At 43.3% G+C, this 21287-nt stretch overlaps 1 protein-coding gene across 1 annotated transcript in view; it reads left to right on the forward strand.

Annotated features, from left to right (window-relative positions):
* The first annotated feature begins 10686 nt into the window (after positions 1 to 10686).
* The window catches only part of LUZP1 (leucine zipper protein 1), a 66480-nt gene continuing 55879 nt past the window's right edge, over positions 10687 to 21287 (forward strand). Inside the window, exon 1 of the mRNA XM_060257963.1 lies at positions 10687 to 10802. The gene's annotated coding sequence lies outside the window, so the exon portion shown is untranslated. The remainder of the gene's footprint in view (positions 10803 to 21287) is intronic.

The following is a 21287-nucleotide window of genomic DNA, read 5'->3' on the forward strand; positions in this document are numbered from 1 at the left end:
GTGTGGGTTTAGTGATCAGTGTTATATCAGACTAGGATCTGGGAGACCTAGCTTTGATTTACCAGTCTGCCATGGAAGTTCACACTGGGTGACTTTGGGCTGTTCACTTTCTCTTTTCCTGAGAATAAAATGGAGGGGAGAATGCTGATGTAAGCCATTTTGGGCCCTTGTTGGGGAGAAAAGCAAGGTATAAATATTTGAATAAATATAAATCAAATTGGACCCAGTTTCCCTTATCTGATATGGAAAGGAAAAGTGGAAGGCAGGATTAATCAGTAGAGGAAATTCTTCTCTCATAGTGCCTGAGCAAGTAACAGGAAAGGATTTATTGTTCAGCGGTGCCACAGTTCAGTCATCTGAGTTCCACTGAAATACAGAAGGCATTAGATTATATTTGGTATGGCAGCAAACAATAGTTTAGAGATGGTCTGAGTGTTGGAGTTACATTGCACAGAATTCTTTAGGCAAAATTAGCACAGTACTTAGCGCAAAACAGAGGTGTGGTTTTTTAACAACAACATTCCATTATGGATTATACAAAGGATTGCTTAATTCATTTGTTCTCAGCCAAGAGTGAGCAAGATCTGCTGGTCTTTTGGTTATGGGATGGAGGTTTGTCTCCACCCACCCACTCAATGGGAAATGCATGAATGGCTCTTGTGAGTTGCACAGGTAGCTGAAAACGGTTGAGTTGGTTATGCTACCACTGTTGACATTTTTTGTACCTCCAAATTACTCCAAAGATCTGCAAATACAATAGCAGAGGCCATAGACAGCCTCTGTTTATTCCTACCTCTGACACCCTTAGCCAGCCAACCAGCCACCAGATTTAAGTATAAGGCCCTTCTGTTTGCAACCATTGTTATAGGAAAGGGGTGGCCAAACTTGCTTAACGTAAGAGCCACGAAGAATAAATGTCAGATGTTTGAGAGCCACAAGACATGAACAAATATTTCACACATGTCTTTATTAAAACTCTTAATACTTTATTTGCACAGAAAGTTAAAATACATATGTATGCACTTTACAACACAACCATGCTACAAGGAGACTTTTTAGAATACTGGGAATAACAGTACATATAAAACCAGCATAGGGAAAGGTTAGGGAATTATTTTTAGGCACCAGTGGGAGAAGGAAACACACATGTACCATATAAATCACTGTTTGCATCATTATGCATCTCTCTTTGTATTCATGCCAAGGTTAGAAATACAGCTCCTACAAGAGCTATGAAACTAAGGGGAACCCTACACCACCCTCTTTAATTCCATCCCTCCTTCCAGTGGTTCCCTCAGCTCTTGTGCTCTCTTTCCCTGCTGTAAGTCTCCAGGTTACCTCTGTGGTAGAAAAGAAGAGCTTGCAAGTCTGCCTATTTCCCCCTCCCCCACTTCACACATGGTGGAAATAGTTTCCTACCTATGGGTCAGTGCTCAGAAGCTGACTGAAGTCCTGATGCTAAGCCCACTTCCTCGAGAGTAAGACTGCATTATGTTCTTCCTCAACCTTTGGGAGCCACGCAATGTGTGTGAAAGAGCTGCATGTGACTCCTGAGCCACAGTTTGGCCACTCCTGCTATTAGACTTTGTCTAGAGATGCAGCAGCATGGCAGTGTGTGAACAGAGCATTCTCTCCTACATGGTGCAACAAACATCTGACAGGCACACACGCTCTCTTCCTTACCTTATATGCATTAGGGACCAGAATATGTAGTGCAGTACATATATCCCAGAGATCTGTGGCTCCTGTATATTTAATAAATGTTAAGAGCATCACTGGAGAAGATCCTGATGCTGGAAAAAATAGGCAAAAGAAGAAGGGATGGCAAAAGATGAGATGGCTGGACAGCGTTACTGATGTAACAAACACGAATTTGAACAGACTCTGGAGGATGGTGGAAGACAGGAGGGCCTGGTGTGACTTTGTCCATGGGGTCGCAAAGAGTCGGACTTGACTGTGCGACTGAACAACAAAAAAGAGCATGTAGGAGGAACCAAAGAAATCCCTGCCCCAATTCGTTTCTTCAGATTAACTGTTCAATGCACATCCGTTTTATCTTCCTTTGCCTTGGACAGTTCTGCTGAAAACAGGTGTGGTCCCCTGGATGCGGGTGAACACCTTCAAATTTAAACCAAAATGCATATTCAATAGCTGGCAACGTTCATGCATGTAATAATGGTTATGTGTCAATAGATGGTGCTGTCTACATTAATTTTGTAGATCGATTCTTCAACAAATTGTGTGGGAAGAATGTTACCAAGAATGCAAGAACAATTACCAAAAGAAAAGAGGGGGGGATTAAACCAATCAACTTGACTGAAGGGGGGGCGGGGAATTGAGATCGCATCAAAAGAGACTTACAGACCATTCTGCCTGTAGGTTTTTTTAAGGAAGTGGCTTCACAATCCCTGTGCCTTACTTGCATGCCAGAGCCAAAGAGGAATTTTTGACTAAAGATATGTCTATTTCTAGACTGCAAGCCCCCACATGGCCCTGAAGCAACTCCAGAGAATCTGCATCTCTGCTGGAAAATGGGCATGTTAGCAATGTGTAGTTACACATGTCCAAAGAAAAGCAAACTTACACCCAGTTATTTCCAAACTTAGCACTAGAATGAGCGGGCGGCAAAGGAATGTGTTAAACAGGATGTCTGTATTCATCTCTGATGGGAAAAAATGTGTTTCCCCCTGCAGCTGCCACCTTAAAACTCAAGAAAGGAGACAGCTGTAGGCTTTCTAGGAAACTTGCATTTTTGTAATACACAAGTTCAATGTGAATTTTGCCAGATATCTGTTATTTACATGCTGCTGATATGGGTCTTCTTTTGATTTCAATCAATTTTCCTGACCCCATATATATCCTCCACCATTCAAGCCATGGAAATGAACAAGAATTTTGATTTTAAGAAAGACCCAGGCCAAGCCTGTGTGTACTTACTTGGAAGGAAATCCCAATGAATTCAATGGGACTTGCTCCTAATCAAATGTGCCCAAGATTGTCACCTTAACTTTTGATTGTATAGGGGTTTTTTTTAAGAAGAAGATGAAGATATTGGATTTATATCCCGCCCTCCACTCTGAAGAGTCTCAGAGCGGCTCACAATCTCCTTTACCTTCCTCCCCCACAACAGACACCCTGTGAGGTGGGTGGGGCTGGAGAGGGCTCTCACAGCAGCTGCCCTTTCAAGGACAACCTCTGCCAGAGCTATGGCTGACCCAAGGTCATGCCAGCAGGTGCAAGTGGAGGAGTGGGGAATCAAACCCGGTTCTCCCAGATAAGAGTCCGCACACTTAACCACTACACCAAACTGGCTCTCCACACCAAACTGGCTCTCTTTTTAAGAGGATGGTTCTATATTGTTCACACTGAGGTATTTATAGGATGTTAATGATGTTGTTGAGATTCTATGAACATTTTTTCTCTGAAAAAGATGGGTGGTGGTTCGTTTGACCCACAATACCAGATTTTAGTCAATTCAGGAATCTGCATGACATATAACAAGCCAAAACCCATAAAGCTTTAACCTGCAAAACTCTCTTTTCTTTCTTGATGCGACTTGATTCCATGCCCTGAAATCCATGTCTGTTTGCACGACTATGTGGCCTTCACCAACAGCAAAAAGCTATGCGAATCACTGACAGTGAGTTATAATGGAGCGTTACCACCCATTCCTGGTGCTATACCACATACTTGTTGGTGCATATTGAGGGGAAACCATGTGAGAAACATGTATAAATCTACCCACTGAAATCCAACAGCATTACAGTCCAGTCTGCTAGCTCAACGGGTTTGTGGATTCTACCTAAATTGACTTACTGCAGTGGCATGAAATAAGCACAGAGGATGTTTGTCGATCCCTTCCCCTCCCCTTCCTTTGGGAGTGCTGTATGATTGCCTAGGGATCAGTTTTTCCTGCTCAGAGGCCGTGGGATGCAGGCAATATCTACAAAACCGTATCTCATCACAAACTCCTCTGTTGTTATTCAAGTATTTGTGTGTGTGTGTGTGATGCATCGGTTCAGCAATGGTGCAAGCCATCCATCTTGCATCAGCTACCTTCCCCCCCCCCTCCCCGCTCCTTTCAGCGTAGTCAGTGATGCTTTAGGAAGAGATCCATGAGTTGAACAGCCCCGCCTTTCCCACTTAACACCCCTAACCTGTCCATTCGGAAGAAGATCTAGATTCCGAGTGCTGGCAGAACTGCCAAGGGACTGTCTTTCTCCTGTCAGAAATTATGCTGAGTCTTTAGAAGCACCATCCAGCCAGCCAAGGAGAATTTAACCACATCGTTGCTGGCAGGATTTGGCACTGCAGTGTGTGTGCACAGCGCCTCCATTCCGGGCTAATTGTGCAATGCTGCATTTCACAAAGGCAGCCGCCTGCCCCAGCATGACTGAAGCCGCGGCTCTTATACCCTCCTTCCTACCAGGTATTCTTCTTGAGGTTTTTTTTTGTCTCATTCCTTTTCCTATTGTCAAGTTTCAATGTGCTTTGACTTGTAAAAAAAAAAAAAATCTGCTGATTTCTCTCTGTTCAGGTTTATGCTACTGCATTGTGTTACGGCAGCGTGAGGGTCATGAAAAATCTCATCAGGACATTGGAGTCAGATCTGTTTAGAGTTCTCAGGGGCTCAACACACTTATTTGGAAGTAAATTTAATGGGACTTACTTGCAAGTAAATATACATTTTTTAAGAGTGGAAGAGCGTAACCTTCAGCCTCGCTGGGCAGTCTCTCAATGGATCTGTATTGCACAGGGCCGGATTTGGGGGGGACAGAGGGGGATTCTTGCCCTGGGCGCTGATGCAGGGGGGGGTGCCCAATTGGGTTTGGAGTCCATTGTATTCTGTGGGCCCATAAGATAGAATGGGCCCATAAGGGGACATCATTTTTTAATTTTGCGCCCCCCTCCCCCTCAAAAACATGTAGATCTGGTCCTGGCATTGCACTATGCATATATTTAATACAACATTGCACACACTCCCAGGATTTATGGGGGAGTAAATCGCACTGATTTGAATGAGACTTACTTCTAGGTAAATTTCCATATAACTGCACCCATAGGCGCAGCTCCGTAAACCCAATGTAGTTAGTGAAGGTTGCAGGATTCAGTTCACAGCCCTCCGAGTTTACTCTAGAGTAAAAGTTGGCCTTAAATAACCCTGCACAAGCTCGGCAAGGTGATTTTCAAAATTTGAAAATGCATGATATCATATGGCCGGGGGGGGGGGGCGGGGGAGAGGGAACCACTACAAAATCTATAATGACGCTGAAGTGCCGTACCCGCCAGGATAACCTTGATACATCGGTAAAAGACTCCGGTCTGATGTGTTTTACTTTACAAAGAATATTTAAGAATGGGGGTGTGTAATGCTGAAGATGGCAGCCAAGAAACCTCTATAGGTGGGTTATGCCAGAATGGGAAAGACAGGGAGGGGGGGGGAGGAATGCTGAGCTAGCAAGAATAGATTCACATGCCTCATAGCAGCAAACTGAGAAAACGTCCACATGGCAGGTCTGAAATTTGCCAGCATTTGAATGCAAAATATGTGCAATTGCCCTGCCTTACCTTGGGCACAGAACTGACATTTTGTTTATATTGTCATATTAAAAATTAGAGTGCACTGGAGGGGGGGGATTAAAGTCCCCCTTTCTCTGATAACGTTTATGTCACTTAAACCACCTATTAATTCATGGCATTAATAAGACAATGGGGATAGTAAAAAGCACGCCTTGAAAATGGAGACTCCCTTTAGACCTTTCTTTGGTTATTAACTGATTATTGATTTATCAGTAAAACCACAACGAAGCGTCGAGACAAGCATTAATGTCCTTCTGTTTGGGGCCAAATAAATCCACTGTGCCAGTGCTTTGCAAGTCTAACCTCTTTCTCTGTGACCTGCTCTCCCCCCCTCTTGCCCACTGCTGTGTGAGAAAAAAAAAGCCACTGACTGATCAAAGCCAATGGAAGAAGGAAAGGGAATACACGGGAAGTGTGTGAATAAATAGGCCTTTTCAAATAAAAGAAGGGGGAACAAAACAGGAAAAAGTTCTCCAGGGCTAAGGAGGTGGGCCAGCATCAGCGAGGCCTAATCCACCTCAAAACTCTCAGCAAAATGCAGCCTCAGATCAATATAAAAAAATTTTCCCCTGAAATTTCTTTTTGAATGGATATCAGCTAGTTGAAACTTCCATTGAGAGTTCTAAGCTGCCCGTAATTGTTACTTGGCAACTTCAGAATGTGTTTCTCCTCTTAAAAGGTTCGTTTCTTTGCAGAAAATAATGTAATAAGATCCCATGCTTGCAAGGCAGGGTTGCCAACCAGTTTGGGAAATACCTGGAGACTCTGGGAATGGAGACTGAGGAGGGTGGGGTTTGAGGAGGGGAGGGACTTCAATGCCATCAGCAGGGGTGGCCAACGGTAGCTCTCCAGATGTTTTTTGCCTACAACTGCCATCAGCCCCAGCCATTGGCCTGGCTGGGGCTGATGGCAGTTGTAGGCAAAAAACATCTGGAGAGCTACCGTTGGCCACCCCTGCCATAGAGTCTACCTTCTGAGGCAGCCATTTTCTCCAGGTGAACTTATCTCTGTTGCCTGGAGATCAGTTGTAATAGTGGGAGATGATCTCCAGCCACAACTTGGAGATTGGCAAATCTATTACAAGGAGCTCATATGCATTATTATGTCCGCTCTCATTCTGTCATCACAACAACCCTGTGAAGTAGGTTGAACTGAGATATAGTAAAGGCCCAAAGTTGTCCAGAATAAGGATTTGAAAGGTCTTCCTGGTCCAGTGATCTAAGCATTATTTGATGCTAAGTTTCATACCTTGCAAACTCATCTGCAAAAGAAGGGATTGTTTGACATTGTCAGGTATATAAGGGCTTCTTTTTGGTTTTAGAGAATGGCAGTGGGGACATCTTTAAGATCAAATAAAAAATAGACGGCTGAGTAATAGGTTTGATTATGTTTCCCTTGAGCTGACATTATTTAAACAGAGTGGGGAACGGAATATGTGTGAGTGTACTAGGATCCAAAGAACTCTAAAATTAGCTATGCCTACCCAAGGAGCCTTTAAACTTCTATCTTAGATGTGCCACAGAAAAATTATTTTGGGGTTGGGTGGAGGATGTTTGTGAAAGCATCCTGTGATAGAGAATTGGAGTTTGTGTTTGGAGGAAAAACTAGTGAAAAAGAAAATCCCACAAAATGCCTAAGTTCTTGAGCATAGGTAAAATAGCTCATTAGATCTTGGTTGTAAAAAAATTTCATGCAGAACTATCGCTTGTTTCACAAAGGAAAGGTTCATGCTAACCAGCTGTGTGTATGTAATAGAAATTTTATAACAGCCCATGGAGTATACTGGAATATACCATCCAGTGTCTTTACCAGTTTTCTTATTGCAGTTCTGGATCTAAGGATTTAGTGAGTATATACCAAAATTCTTAGAATTGTCATATGGGGAGTAGGAATTAGATGTTCAGAATGAAAGCATACATATCAATGTTGTGAGATGAAATAGAGGAAAGGTGAATGTCATAAGCCACTCTGGGTCCCCACTGGAAAGAAAGGCAGAGTATAAATAAAGTACGGTAAATAATTTTTTAAAAACCAATGCACTGGTGATTTTGAAATTGGGAGACTGCATGTCATGGTAACATTCCCCCCTTCAGAGCACCGTCTCATAGCTGAATATCAGTGCCAGCATGGAAACAATCATATAATCTGTTTGTTCCACATGCCCTCTCTGCTTCAAAAGTTATCAGGGTGATGTGGGATACTAACCATGAGAAAGTAGCAATCGCGCTACACAGGTTGCGTAGGACTGTTTGACAGAAAGGGTTTCGAATCAGGGCGTGAATCATGCCTTGTGTAATGTATTCATAAAATGTTCCAGATCCAGGTCTTAAAAGTTAATTCTGGCTATTAATCAGCTGCACACTTCTGCAAATATGTGAGAAGCAGCACTTGTGCATTGTGCAACGTTGCATTCACACTCCCATGGGAGATTGCGCCTCCCTTTCCATGAGCCAGATTTTTAAAAAGGCATTTCTCTAAGCTGCAATTCAAAAGTATTGGAAGAAGAATTTTTAAAATACCATATTCAAATGCTGATTTAGCTCGCTGAATTTGGACCTAATTTCTTTTGCTTATTCAGAACAATGATGAACTATACTGCATGTCATAAATATTTGAATTAAAACATTTGAAATTAAATAAAAGTCCTGAAAGTGAACTCTGTTCAGTGCTCAGGGACACTTCTTTCTCTCTTCATACGTCACCTTACACTTTTGAACCCTTGTTTCAGGGCTGTTGTATTTATGCACCGGAACACAGTTCTGGCTGGCTTGGTGTCAGGGGGTGTGGTTTGAGTCCTTGCTGGGCTTTTTCTACAAAAAAAATCCTGTGTAAAATGGTGATGTCATGGGGTGTGGCCTAATATGCATATTCTCTACTACCAGTGGATTCTCTACCACTGAACTGGTACATCTCATCACACAATAGTGTTTGTTGCCTCAAACAGCACACTTTAGGAAGTGGTAGCATAAGAATCCCCTAACTAAGCTCACTTCCTCAGACGCATAGGTGTATAGAAAGGATATATTTCCCAATTACTTCAAACAAATGATCACTATCACAACTCATTTTAAATACTCCTACAATTTAAATTGTGATAATTACTACTAACTAGAAATATTAACCTTCCAACCCAAAAAAGAGGGCATTTTCCTCATTAAAAAAAAAAAGATCCCATAAAAGGATGGACACATACACACAAGAAAAGAGGATATATACTCTAAAAAGAGGACTTCTGATAACCCTAGGCATACTCTTAAAGGTAAAGGTAGTCCCCTGTGCAAGCACCAGTAATTTCCGACTCTGGGGTGATGTTGCTTTCACGTTTTCATGGCAGACTTTTTACAGGGTGGTTTGCCATTGCCTTCCCCAGTCATCTACACTTTCCCCCCAACAAGCTGGGTACTCATTTTACCAACCTCAGAAGGATGGAAGGCTAACTCAACCTTGAGCCAGCCACCTGAACCCAGCTTCTGTTGGGATTGAACTCAGGTCATGAGCAGAGTTTAGGACTGCAGTACTGCAGCTTTACCACTCTGCTGCACAGTAATCTTACCCAGGACTTTTGTTGAGCAGGAACACACAGGAATGCAGTACCCACTTGCTTTGTGTCAGGGGGTGTGGCCTAACATGCAAATAAGTTTCTGCTGGGCTCTTTCTACAAAAGTCCTATGTAAAACAAGTCAGAGGTGTGGCCTAATATGCAAATGAATTCCTGTTGGACTTTTTCTACAAAAAAGCCCTGATCTTACCCTCCTGAACCTTACCTCCTGAATAAACTTTGCTGGTCTTAAAGGTGCCAGTAGACTCAAATTTTGTTTCCTCCTGGACGCATTGACTTTGATGGATTTGAGAGGATGCAACTACTTTAAGATGACACAGTTTGACATTACTGGACTTGATTTATTATCCTGAGCAGAATCTTACCCTTTTGAACCCATTGACTTCAACTTTTTTAGTAGGATGCAAACTCTTTAGGAAGACACCGTTTGACCTTATTGGATTCCTGATTTACTATCCTGAGCAGAACTCTTTGACCTTTCTGAACCCATTGATTTCAATGGATTTAGGATGCCTAAGTTGGCCCTGTCGACTCCCATTTTATCCTGCTTCTACATATGACCCCCTCTGGAGCTGAATTTCTGGACAACTCATCTCTCCTACCTGCCCCCCTTGCCTTCAAGTGCTGCCAAATCTCCCCACCCCCCCAGCCAGAGCTTCCTTTGCCCTGTTGCCTGGATCGCATGAGAGAGATACAAAGAAAGCACCTTTAATACCAACGAATGCTAATGTTTTAAGCATGTTTTATTTCAAGGTGGGTTTTTTTGTTTGAAAAAAAATATTTGTTTGTGTCCTTTATAAAGTTTACATCTCTGCTACCTAATCTTAAATAGGTACACACACGGCCCGGCCCAACAAGGTCTCATTGATGTCAGATCCGGCCCTCATAACAAATGCATTCGACACCCCTGCTTTAGAAAATTTATGTGGGTAGGGGGTGGTACATCTCATCACCAATGTTCCCCCTCTAAGCTGCAGAGTCTTGCGAGCAATAATTCTACTTTGTGAGCTACTGGCATAAAAGTTGCGAGCTACTGCACAAATCAACGTGCTCTGGGATCATCCTTCCTGAGCTATGGCAAAAAAATGTGTGAGCTGCAGGCTAAAAATGTGTGAGCTAACTGACGCTAACTCAGCTTAGAGGGAACGTTGCTCATCGCACAGTAGCGTTCGTTGCCTCGAACTGGATTCAAGCGGTGGCATAAGAATCCCCCCCCCCGCAGCCCCCATTTCCACCGCTCAACCGCCAAAGGAGGAGGCGCCTCCCTCAGGCAGGCTCGAGCGCGCGGGGCTTTCCCAGCCTAGCCCGGTGTGTGTGGCCACCTTCGCCTCAGCCAGGCCCAACCCCGGCCGCCCCTTCTTTGGCGCGACGACTCCTGAGGGCGGCCTGGGCTCGGGGACTCCTCTGACTGAGGCGGGCCAGCGGAGAGCCTAGAGCGCGGCCTCCTCCTCCTCCTTTCCCTCCCTTCTTCCCTGACGTCAAGCCGCCAGCCAGGGGCTCTTCCCCGCCTCTCATTGTCAGGAGGAGCCCCAGCATAGCAGCGCTCGGGTCGGACACCCATCCGAGCGGGCCACGGCCGCCGCCGCCCCGCTTAGCCCCCCGGCAGGGGTGGACTTGAGGCGCTGCGACTGCGGCGGCGGAAACTTGCAGACTTTCCTGGCCGGTGAGTGAGTTCCTCAGCAGCCCCCATAAGGCGGCGGATTTGGGAGTCTGGTTTTGTGTGTGGGGGGGGGAGGTGAATCGGGTCGGCTTCGGGGGCCTCCGCAGGTCGCCTCCCAGCGGGGCGGGCGAGGGGCTCGTCGCCTGGTCGCCCTTGCCTTGCTCTAGGTGTGTGTGTGAGTGCCGCCTCCTTCGGGCTCATTCTGGCTGCCAAAAAAACCAAGCTGGGGCTGGGAAGGAATTCGAGGCATCCGCTTTGTTCAAGTTGCCACTGTGTGTGTGTGTGTGTGGTGTGTCTGTATAGACAGACCCCTCGAAGAAGAAAAAAAAGAAAAGCCATTAATTAGGGATTTTGTTGAGGGGTGTGTGTGTGAGAGAGAGAGAGAGAGCTGGGGAGGCATTAAAATAAAAACACTCCCCCCCCCCCACTCTCTCTTTTTTTTCTACTGAAATCCTGGACTTCTGGAGCTGGGGGCTTTGGAGAGCCTCCTCCTCCTCCTACGGAACTTGGAAGTTTTCGCCTCTCCAGGAGGAGCGGGGCCCGGCCCTTTCCTGCAGAGGAAATGCCTCGGAGGAAGCTTGCTCTCCCGCCTGGCTTTTGGGAAATAGTGCAGCGGTAGGAGGGGAGAGCTGGTACAGCCAGGGCGAGTCTCACTCAGAAAGCAATGCATCTCGGTGTTCAGGGGCTCTTGCACCCCAGGGGTTTATAAATCTAGAGAGAGGGCATTTCTGCGGCTCGCGTTATGGAGCAGGGAGGCCGGTGGCGTGCCTTCAAACCCTAACACAGTTTCTTGTAGCATGATCTTGGGTGAGTCACGGCTCATTTCGTCAGATGCAGAGTATATTTCCCCAGGTGAGTGTGCATAGGGCTGCACCTCCGAGAGAGGCGGTTTTCCAGCACCTTTAGGAATGGAATGGCCTTCTGGAAATTATTGGTTGGCAGTTATACTAGGAAGGAAGCCCCCAGTGAAACTCACTGCAATGCCAATCCTGAATATGTTGGCTTTTGAAATAAGCCACATTTGAGGTATGATGGTGCTGCTGACACCCAATTGAATGTGTGGAAGATTGAATGGCTTTGAAGACTGCAGTCCTACAAATATTTGAATTGGGAATAAGTCTCGGTGAACTTTGCTCTTGAGCAATGTTCCCTCTAAGCTGCAGAGTCTTGTGAGCAAAAATTCTACCTTGTGAGCTACAGGCATTAAAGTTGTTAGCTACTGCATAAATTATTGTGCTCTGGAACCATTTTTCCTGAGCTAAGACAAAAATATGTGAGCTAGAGGCTAAAAATCTGTGAGCTAGCTCACGCTAACTCAGCTTAGAGGGAACACTGCTCTTGAGTAAACATGCAGGCAGGTGAGACTGACATTTTGCACCAATGGACTGGGGAGTAAGGCCTTATGAATTTGGAATTTAGTTCCAGGTAAATGTTCAGAAGATTGGACTTGGGAGGCCATGGTCCTATAAATACTTTACTTGGGAGGCTCACTGAGCCTCAGATTCACTTTGGATAACTGGACTCAGAGACTGCATTCCAACATGTATTGGTTTGGGAGTCAAGGGTGATTGTCATCCAAAGGAAGTAATCCTACGGAAGCATCTATAGGAGCATCACTTCCTGGAAAGACAAATGTCATCAAGGCGCTCTTCAAATTGTGGTTTTATTCTTGGTTTACTGAGTAGCCTTGTAAGCTTGGACAGATTTTGATTTTCCAGTTTTGAAAATGAATATGTGCAAGGGAAGAAAATGATGCTTGCGTGATGAGCCTTATGGGAGAGGGAGGACAATGTGGCTAGTACTTGGTTCTGTTGTTGCTTCAGCTATGTGACAGGTAGGAATTCAGCAGGTGTGGCTTTCCTGGAGGTTGCATCATCAGGCCAATAACAGCCTTTGAATGCATGCCAGTTGTTGAAAGCCCTAGAAGACCTGCCAGAAATGATATTTTAAAACGAAAAGATTGGGATTTAGAGTGGGTTCAAATTTTGAGGAAAACTTTGAATAGGGTACATGACTTCTGAGAAGGGCACAAAATGGTACTGTCTTGATTCTGGAGACTGAGTGTTATATGGACTTGGGCTCAAGCTGGACATATTGACTATTTAAATGTTTCGGAGACAGACTCAGCAGCAGCGGATGCTCCATCTTGACCAACTAATGATGTGTGTGGGGGGGTATATACAAAAAATATCTTTCCTTTCTGCAGGCCATCGTTGGGCATGGTAAAGACACTGGCCCCTGCAAGCTCTACCCTTGCCTGTCTTGAGTTGAGCAGAGACATTTCTGCCTGCAAATTTTGAAAAGGACAGAGGAGAAACTGGCTCTTCTGGAGGAGAAGCCACTGACAACCAAGCCCTAATCGCAACACTTAACATTCAGTGTGGTGCTTTTGGAGTTTTCAGAGCACTTCAAATGCATTTTCTTTGTTGTAATTCTACAACAACCCTGTAAGATAGGTCAGTATTATTATCCTCATATTGCAGGAAAGAGACAGGCTAAGAGAAATTCGATTAAGGTCACTTACTATAGTTGACATCAGCTGGGTTTCTTCAACCCTCAGATGGGTCACAGAGTTCCTCTTGATGGTTTGTGAGTTTTTTTGAAGGATCTGTTGCATGATTCTTAAATCACCCAATTTGCTGTCACACATGCTTAGCAGGGATAAAAGGTGGGTTTGGTGTCTGAAGACTCCTGATCTAGTTGAATGCACTGCAGAGGCAAGATTCAGCCTGGAGAGTTGTCACATTGCAACTTTAGTACTCCATACTTACCCCAGCCGACTTCCCCCATTGCTGCAAATGTAAAATAAATAGAAAGAATAAATAAAGGTTGGCATTATTAGGGCTTTTGGCGTTATCAGGTACATAGTTCCTGATGACCTCAAATAGAACAAATGTTTGCAATATAGAAGCTAGGCTACTTGATAGGAGGTTATTTTGGAGCAGGCAGGAGCAGTGGGTGGAGGGGGGGGAAATGCCTTTGCTTTGAAGAATATTTATTGCATTTAATGCTAGTGCTTTTATTGCTTGTGCAAGACACTGTGGTTCTTGACAGCCTTAAATATGTCAGTCTTCTGTGTTGATTTGGGCTGGTGGGGGACTTTGTAAAGGAAAAAAAAAAGGAAGAAGGCACATGGGGTTAATGCACGAGTAAAGCAGTTACATGCAGGTTGGGCAGGGAATCTGTTAAAATGTAGTAACCAGCAGAGAATTTTTCCACGTCAGACTTATTTTAATTAGGTTTTACCCCCAGGATAGAGATGCTTTTGCTCAATTTACTCTGAGGAATTTTTTTCCAGCTTTTCTAAACGAAACCATCCTTCTTGCTCACAGAGGCAGCTTGGGGTGTGAACGTAGGCATGCTTGATTATTGCCATGCAGGTGTGCATGTGAAGTCCATTTTTGTTCATTTAGGGTCTGACTACTTAGCAAGAATATCTTGAGAAGGAACTAGAAGAAGCCAATGCGTACCTTCTCATGAAACATTTATTTGTTTTCACTATGGAATTTAGCACTTTGGCTGTAGCCAGGCTATTGTTTGTGAGAAAGCAGGCCAAGGGTTCCTGCTTTCCTTAATTATTAATTCCCTAAGATTTTTTTACTTGGGCCAGAATAGTGAATCTCTGAAAAGAGCAGCATTTGCTAATTAGTTATTTGAATTTATCCCTCTGCTTTATCTTCACAACAACCAGACTTTTTGTTCTTACTCTAGCTGCTTCACCACATATCTGATGGAGTAGGTACTGGATAATGTATGCATTCTTGGGTGCATGCTGTGTATATGGGCCAGTAACTAATGGAGAGCCAGTATGATGTAGTAATTAGAGTACTAGACTAGGACTAGTTCAAATTCCTACTCTTTCATGGAAATATCTTGAGATGTGCAGGTTATTCATTTATTCATTTACTTCATTACTTCATTTATACCCTACCTTTCTCGCCAACGTGCACCCAAAACAACAACAACCTGGTGAATTAGGTTAGACTGAGAGTGTGTGACTTGCCCAAGGACACCCAGCAAGTTTCCATGACAAAGATTTGAACCAGAATCCCCCAGTTTCTGGTCCAGCATTCTAACCACTACATGACACTGTCTTTAAGGACATTGTCTCTTGGCCTAATCTACCCCACAAGGCTGTTATGAGGATAAAATGTTCACTGCGTTAAGCTCCTTTGAAGTAAAAGTGAGGTTAAAAAATCAATAATATTTAACAAGTGGTTTTTGTTTTACTGAGCAGAGACTGAAACAATGGCTTGTGGTGGGACAATTTTTAAAAAATAATTTAAACATTTTAATAATTTAAAAATTATTTACTTCATTTATACTCTACTGGTTTCCCCAGTGAAGATCCAAAGTGACTTACAACATTCTCCCCATCTCCATTTTGTCCTCATAACAGCCCTGTGAGGTAGGTTAGCCTGAGAGTGTATGACTGGCCCAAGGCCACCCAGCAAGTTTCCATGGTAGAGTGTGGGGATTCAAAACTGGATCTCCCAGATCCTAGCCCCAAACTATCTATTATGTTGGCTCCCAGCATGATGAGCAAGACTGTCATTTGGCTTTCCCCCTTGAACTTTGCCATACGCAGAATGGTGGAAGCTGTCTGCTGTCAGATGCCTAAGATGCCTTGTCCTATTTCTTTGCCTTGATTGCTTCACATGTTCAATAGAGAACTTGAAATGCTGGTATTGGTTTCATTTTGAGCATGTGATCCCTTTGCATTGGCTGCATTTGCTGACTCCTTTCCTTATAAGTGGAGACGCAGGCAAAAGGCTCTGTAACCTCCCTCACTCTCAGCATGGACAGCCACGAGACTCTGGCAAAGGCCTCCTCTTTCTCTGCTCACTCCTGTACATGATTAAAATAAGGGTGGCAGAAGCAAGTGGATAAGATGCATAAAAAGATGAGGTGTTCACCCAAAGCCTCTGTTGTTGATGAACCCAGGAAGGAAGGAGTACAGTTCCCTTGGGATTGGAACCAGCTGGAAAGTTCTTGGTTGAACCTCTGTGTGCCCCATTTGTACCATTTTGAGTAACAGATCTCTTTGCTAGGCAAAACAGTGAAGAGCTCTGTGTAACAGCAGATCTTATGGTTCCAAGATATTCTGTTAGGGATGTAAAACATTAAATGTTTAAACTGTAAGGATTTGTTTACAGTTTATACATTGTTGTAAACATTTAAACACCTTACAAAGCTTGGGAAACTGGCCAAGGGTTACTCGTGCCATGCCAGGGTGATCTCTGTTATCAGGATGTATGTTTTCCAGGGTTGCTTTACTGTTAATGGTCTACGTGCAAGACTGACAGCAGAACACACAGACGTGTTAATTTTTTTCTTGACCAAAAATCTGTAGCAGAGCTGGCAATAAGTGAGCACATGCACGTGGATTAGACAGAGTGCTGGCTTGTTAATGTTTAAACAATTAAAATTTGGGTCATTTAAGTAGTTGTTTTAATAAAAGAAATTTACATCCTAGTGGTTACTGAACCTGTTTGGAGTCTTTTGTTCTTTGAGGTCAATATGACAACAGCTTGGGTGCTCAAACTTTCACACAGTGAGCCTCTCCCAAGTCAAAGATTTGGGCAAGAAAGAAATTAAGAATGCCAAAAATGAGCCAGTTCCCTTCAGTGAGGACTTGATGGTTCAGTGGAAAAAAAATATGCTAATGAGACCAGTACATGATTTAAGGACTGTAGAAGGGGAAACTTAGTTTTTCTGTTGATACCTGTGAAGTGTAAAGCTAGGATAGGTGTAGCTATATATGGATGGAAGTGGGAGGGAGTTAGTACGGCCATCTAGGATACATGCATAAAAGGAGAAAGACTGGTCTAAGAGCAGTTTTCTTCAGGAAGGTTATCTGTGGGAGTTCAGGGAAGCATACTTGGTGCTCTCCAAGTCACCATGTATCTGGGAAAATTTACTTAAAGCAGTCTTTTAAGAGTAGTGTAACTCTGGCCATGAATCTGACATGTTTTGAAGTGGTTTTTGAGGTGTGTGGAGGAGGACAAAGTTTCGTAGATGCATGGGTGACAATGGCAGTATCCAAATATGCTGCTGGTTTTATTGTGACTGTATGAGACTTCCTGTCAAAATCCTATAATTTTCTTTGGTCAGGCCCAAACTGAATTTTTCACTAAGAACGCTCTTCCATCAGCAGAACGAAACTTTTCTTCCTCTTTCCTCCTGCGGCCCATTGGTCTTCCTAAAATGCTGCTCCTGGGGAACAGGAATGATGTGGGAGATGCTTGGGGTCTTCAGCAGAGAGGGGTAGTTGGCAGAAATTACACCTATAAATTATAAATACACCTATAAATGACTGCCCTTAAATTAATGATCTCCAAAACATCTGTTTCAGTGACCTTCCCATTAGTGGAAGGTTTATTCTTGATCCAACCCTTTGCTTACTTAAAAAAAAAAATCATGTTTTCAAGATTTTCACCTTCATCTCCGCCCATGTCTCTGTTGGCTAAAACTAAGATACAGTTGCTTAAGGAAGCATAGGGTGCAACAGTTTGCAGGTGTCAATCTTTTGAGTTTGATGAAATTGCAATTTTGCTTGTAGAAAACAAAGGCCTTCATACATTTGCATCTCATAAATATGCTAAACAGTAAACTTTCATATGCTAAGTTCTAAATGATGCATGTTATGTTCTTAAAGTAGTGAAATGAGTTTAGAATCTGTGAGAAAACAAGCATTACATATATTTGTTTCCCCCTAATCTGTCCCCCCCCCCCACATATACCCTTCTCCCCAAACCGAAGTTTCAAAGGGGTTAAGTATAGATCTGTAATGGGATCACAACTCAAGCTGCAAATATTTCTTTGGAACTTCCTTGGTCATTTGCCACTTATAATTGCCATCCTAGTCATTCTAACCTAAGGGGTGAATGGTCACGCTATTTGCAAGTCTGTTTCTTTAATAAATCTTTGCATCAAGAGCAAACAACTTGTTCAAGCACATTAGAAACTCATCCTAAGCCACCATGTTTTATTCTCATATAATTAGCAATTTGCATGGATATAGTGGACAAGTCCCATCTTGCTTGCTGCAGGAGGAAAGGTCCCAGATACTGTTGCTCTCAGATGCTCAAAAAAGGTCCCATTTAGCACCTAAAAATTAGGAGATGGGTTTAGAAGATGACAAGTAAAAGTAGTACCCTTGTGACTACTACAGTGTAACAATGATTTCATAACAAAAGCCATTCTATTATGAGTCTTAAAATTGGCATTATTTGTTTAAACAACAATTATTCGTTTTATTTATTTATACCTTGCCTTTCTCCACAATGGGGATCCAAAGTGAATTCTGTCATTCTCCTCCTCTCCATTTTATCCTTGCAACAGCCCTGTGAAGTAGTTTGGACTGTGAGTGTGACTGCCCTAAGGTCATCCAGCAAGCTTCCACGGAAGAGTGGGGATTTGGTCCAGCACTTTAACCACTACACCACCCTTGCTCCCAGATTTTCAGCAAATGCTTGTCAACCAGGACAGCTGTACCCTGTGCTTTCTCCATTTTCATAGCTCTTGTGTGTAAATTTTATGAGATGGAAGTACACAATGAGTTCTATTTAAATGGCAGCTCAAATGTTCATAAAAGGTACACAGTACAGTTGTTTGGGATGGGCTGTGGCGAAATGCCAGAGGACATGTTTTTGAGACCCTGAGAGTCACTGCTGGTCAGAATAGCCAGAACTGAGCTAGATGGATGATCTGACCTTGGTATATAGCAATGACTCAGTGGCAGATCATCTGCTTTGTGTGTGGAAAGCTACAGGTTAATTCCCTGGCAAGTAAAGCAAATTGTGAGGTTTTACTTACTGGAAAAAGACCTTTCTCTGCGGAAGACCAGCATCTTCTCAGGGTAGACAATACTCTGTCTGTCCACTCGCCCTACTATCATCTATCTACTATCATCTTTCTACTATTACAGTATATTTAAATGGGCAACTTCAAATCTTTCTTGATCTCTTCTGATCACAGGTAGAGTTTTGTGTCTTTGAATGTCAGTTGCTTAGTCAGCTTAAAATACCAGAGCGAAGGTTAAACTGGGAATTCTTATTCCAGATCTTCTTAGTTTACAAGTTGATGCTTTAAAATAGGAAGGGATTCCAACATGAAGCTGTTCTCCTCACACACCCCACAATCTGTTTCTAAAATTGTTTAATTCTGGGAAGACTGTACCAGATGGCTTTTCGGTTCACTTGAATGAGTTGTTCACCATTAGCATGGGAGGATGTTTTTCTCAGAGTTCTCTGCCATATTAAATAAAATGAATTGCAGCACTTATGTCCCTGGTTTAAAGAAAATTCACAAAATGGCATACAGAACTCAATTAAAAGAGAAATGCAATCAGAAAAAGTGACAGAATAGAACCTTATTCAATAGCAGAAGCATTCTGAAACAAAAAAAAGTGTTGATTTTTTTTTTTTTTGTGGGGTGTGTGGAACCAGGGATGGAGGCAACAGAATCACCACAGAATGCTCTATAACTCTGTGACCACAATTGAAAAGACACTTCTTCTACTGCAGGCTAGTCTTGTCTCTATGAAAGGTAGAAATTGATGCACAACATTGTTAGAAGACTTCAGATATTGTAGACAGGGGTAGGGAACCTGTTTTCTGCCAAGGGCCATATGGATATTTATAACATCATTCGCGGGCCATAAAAAATTATCAACTTAAAAAACAGTGCTCTGCAGAGGGAGAATGATTCAGACCAGCAAAATTAATGCAAATAATTGTTTTTCTATTTGAAGTCATGTTGGGAGAGCCTAATCTGGCGCACACACACACACACCCGGCCCGCTGCCCTAGGCAAATGCATAGGTCCAGAGCTTTTTTGTAGAAAAAGCCCAGCAGGAATCCGTAGTATATTAGACCACATCCCCTAATATTAGCATATTAAGTCACACACTCATTAGCATATTAGGCCACACCATCTGGGATGATCAAGTGCAAACTGAACTGTGACACTAACTTTTCCAGACCCTGCAGCAATCCTGGCTGGCCAGCCAGGCCCCAGGGAGGCTGCCCCACAGTATATCTGGGCCTTGTGATCCCTGCCTGGCCCTGGGGAGGCTGCTGCACAGCACGGCTGGGCCCCATAATCCTCGCTGGCCAGCCAGGCCCCAGAAAGGCTGCCACATGGCTTGGTTCGGCCCAGCAATTCCTGAGGGCCACACCAAGTGACCTCGGGACAGAGGTTCCCCACCCCTGTTGTAGAGGTTCATGTGTGAGAATCTGTGTGGTCTAGTGACACATGCGCAAATGTTCTGAAATGGCATTTTATACTTGTTATATAGTTGTGAGAGGGGGACCCCAAGTTGTGGTATGGCTCTGACTTTTTTAATATTTCAAAATAGTTTTACAATTAATAAGCTCTCTGCATACACTAAAATCTTTGGGCACTTCTAATTAGAAAAGTGTCCATATTTAGTCTCTCTGCTTTCAGTTAGAGTTTATAAGCGTGATGCCGGTGAAAACTTCTGAATCAAATTAGGCCAGTTTTAAAGAAACCCAGATGATGTTTTCCTGACAAGGCTGTCTGGTTGCTCAGGGTTTTGATTTTGATTGGCCAGTTACCTTCACTGTCTCTTTTCAGAGCCAATCAAATATTGATCAAATATTGAACTGCAGCACATGCAAGTAGAGCAGTTGTGGTGCAAGGACTTTTTAAAATGTGTGCTGCATGCCATTTGCATTGTTCTTAATGTATGCACTGGGTCTGCCTAAGGAAGTGTGGACAGTTGGCTTGAGGCAGAATGAGCATCATTTCCCTATAACAGGCAAACTTTCCACCTTGTAGGGGTACTTTTCCACATTAAGGCATCTGCCTGTGTGTTGCAGAGGATTCTGGGGCATGTTTTAGGACTCAGGCTCAGAATACTTAGACGATGTTAACCAGGCATGTTAGGCCGTACCATACTAACACATCCAATATGATCTCCACCATCCACAGACTTTGGGAGAAGTTTAGTTGGGAGAAGCAAGCTTGCTTCCAGGAAGAAGAAAGGAACCCCTAAAAAGTTTCTTAGGTACCTGAGATTTTTCTCCTAAAATATTTGAATACTAGTCTTTTGAAACAAGTCACCTCTAAAGTAGTTTTTTTTATTGGGATACAATTAATCTACATTATTTGGAGGATTACGATGATGATTGTATACCATTAAGTCACAGCCAATTTAAGAACAGAGGATTGTCAAGGATTGTTATGCCTTTCTCTGCATAACAAACTTGGTCTTCCTTGGTGGTCCCCCATCCGAATGCTAACCATGGCAGACTCTGCTTAGCTTCCAAGCTCTGACAAGGCTGACCTAGGCAGGGCTCTTCAGGTTGCTTGTTTGAATAGGTGAATACAACATTTGTAACATAAGCGCTTTAAAATAAGTTTTGTATACTCCCCTTTAAAAACCCTCTTTTTATCCCCTGCCCATGGTGGTAGACTTTGCTTTGTTCTCCATCTTATATGGAAGGCCTAAATGATGGTTTT

The sequence above is a fragment of the Heteronotia binoei genome, chromosome 17, assembly GCF_032191835.1.
Source record: "Heteronotia binoei isolate CCM8104 ecotype False Entrance Well chromosome 17, APGP_CSIRO_Hbin_v1, whole genome shotgun sequence".
NCBI lineage: Eukaryota > Metazoa > Chordata > Lepidosauria > Squamata > Gekkonidae > Heteronotia > Heteronotia binoei.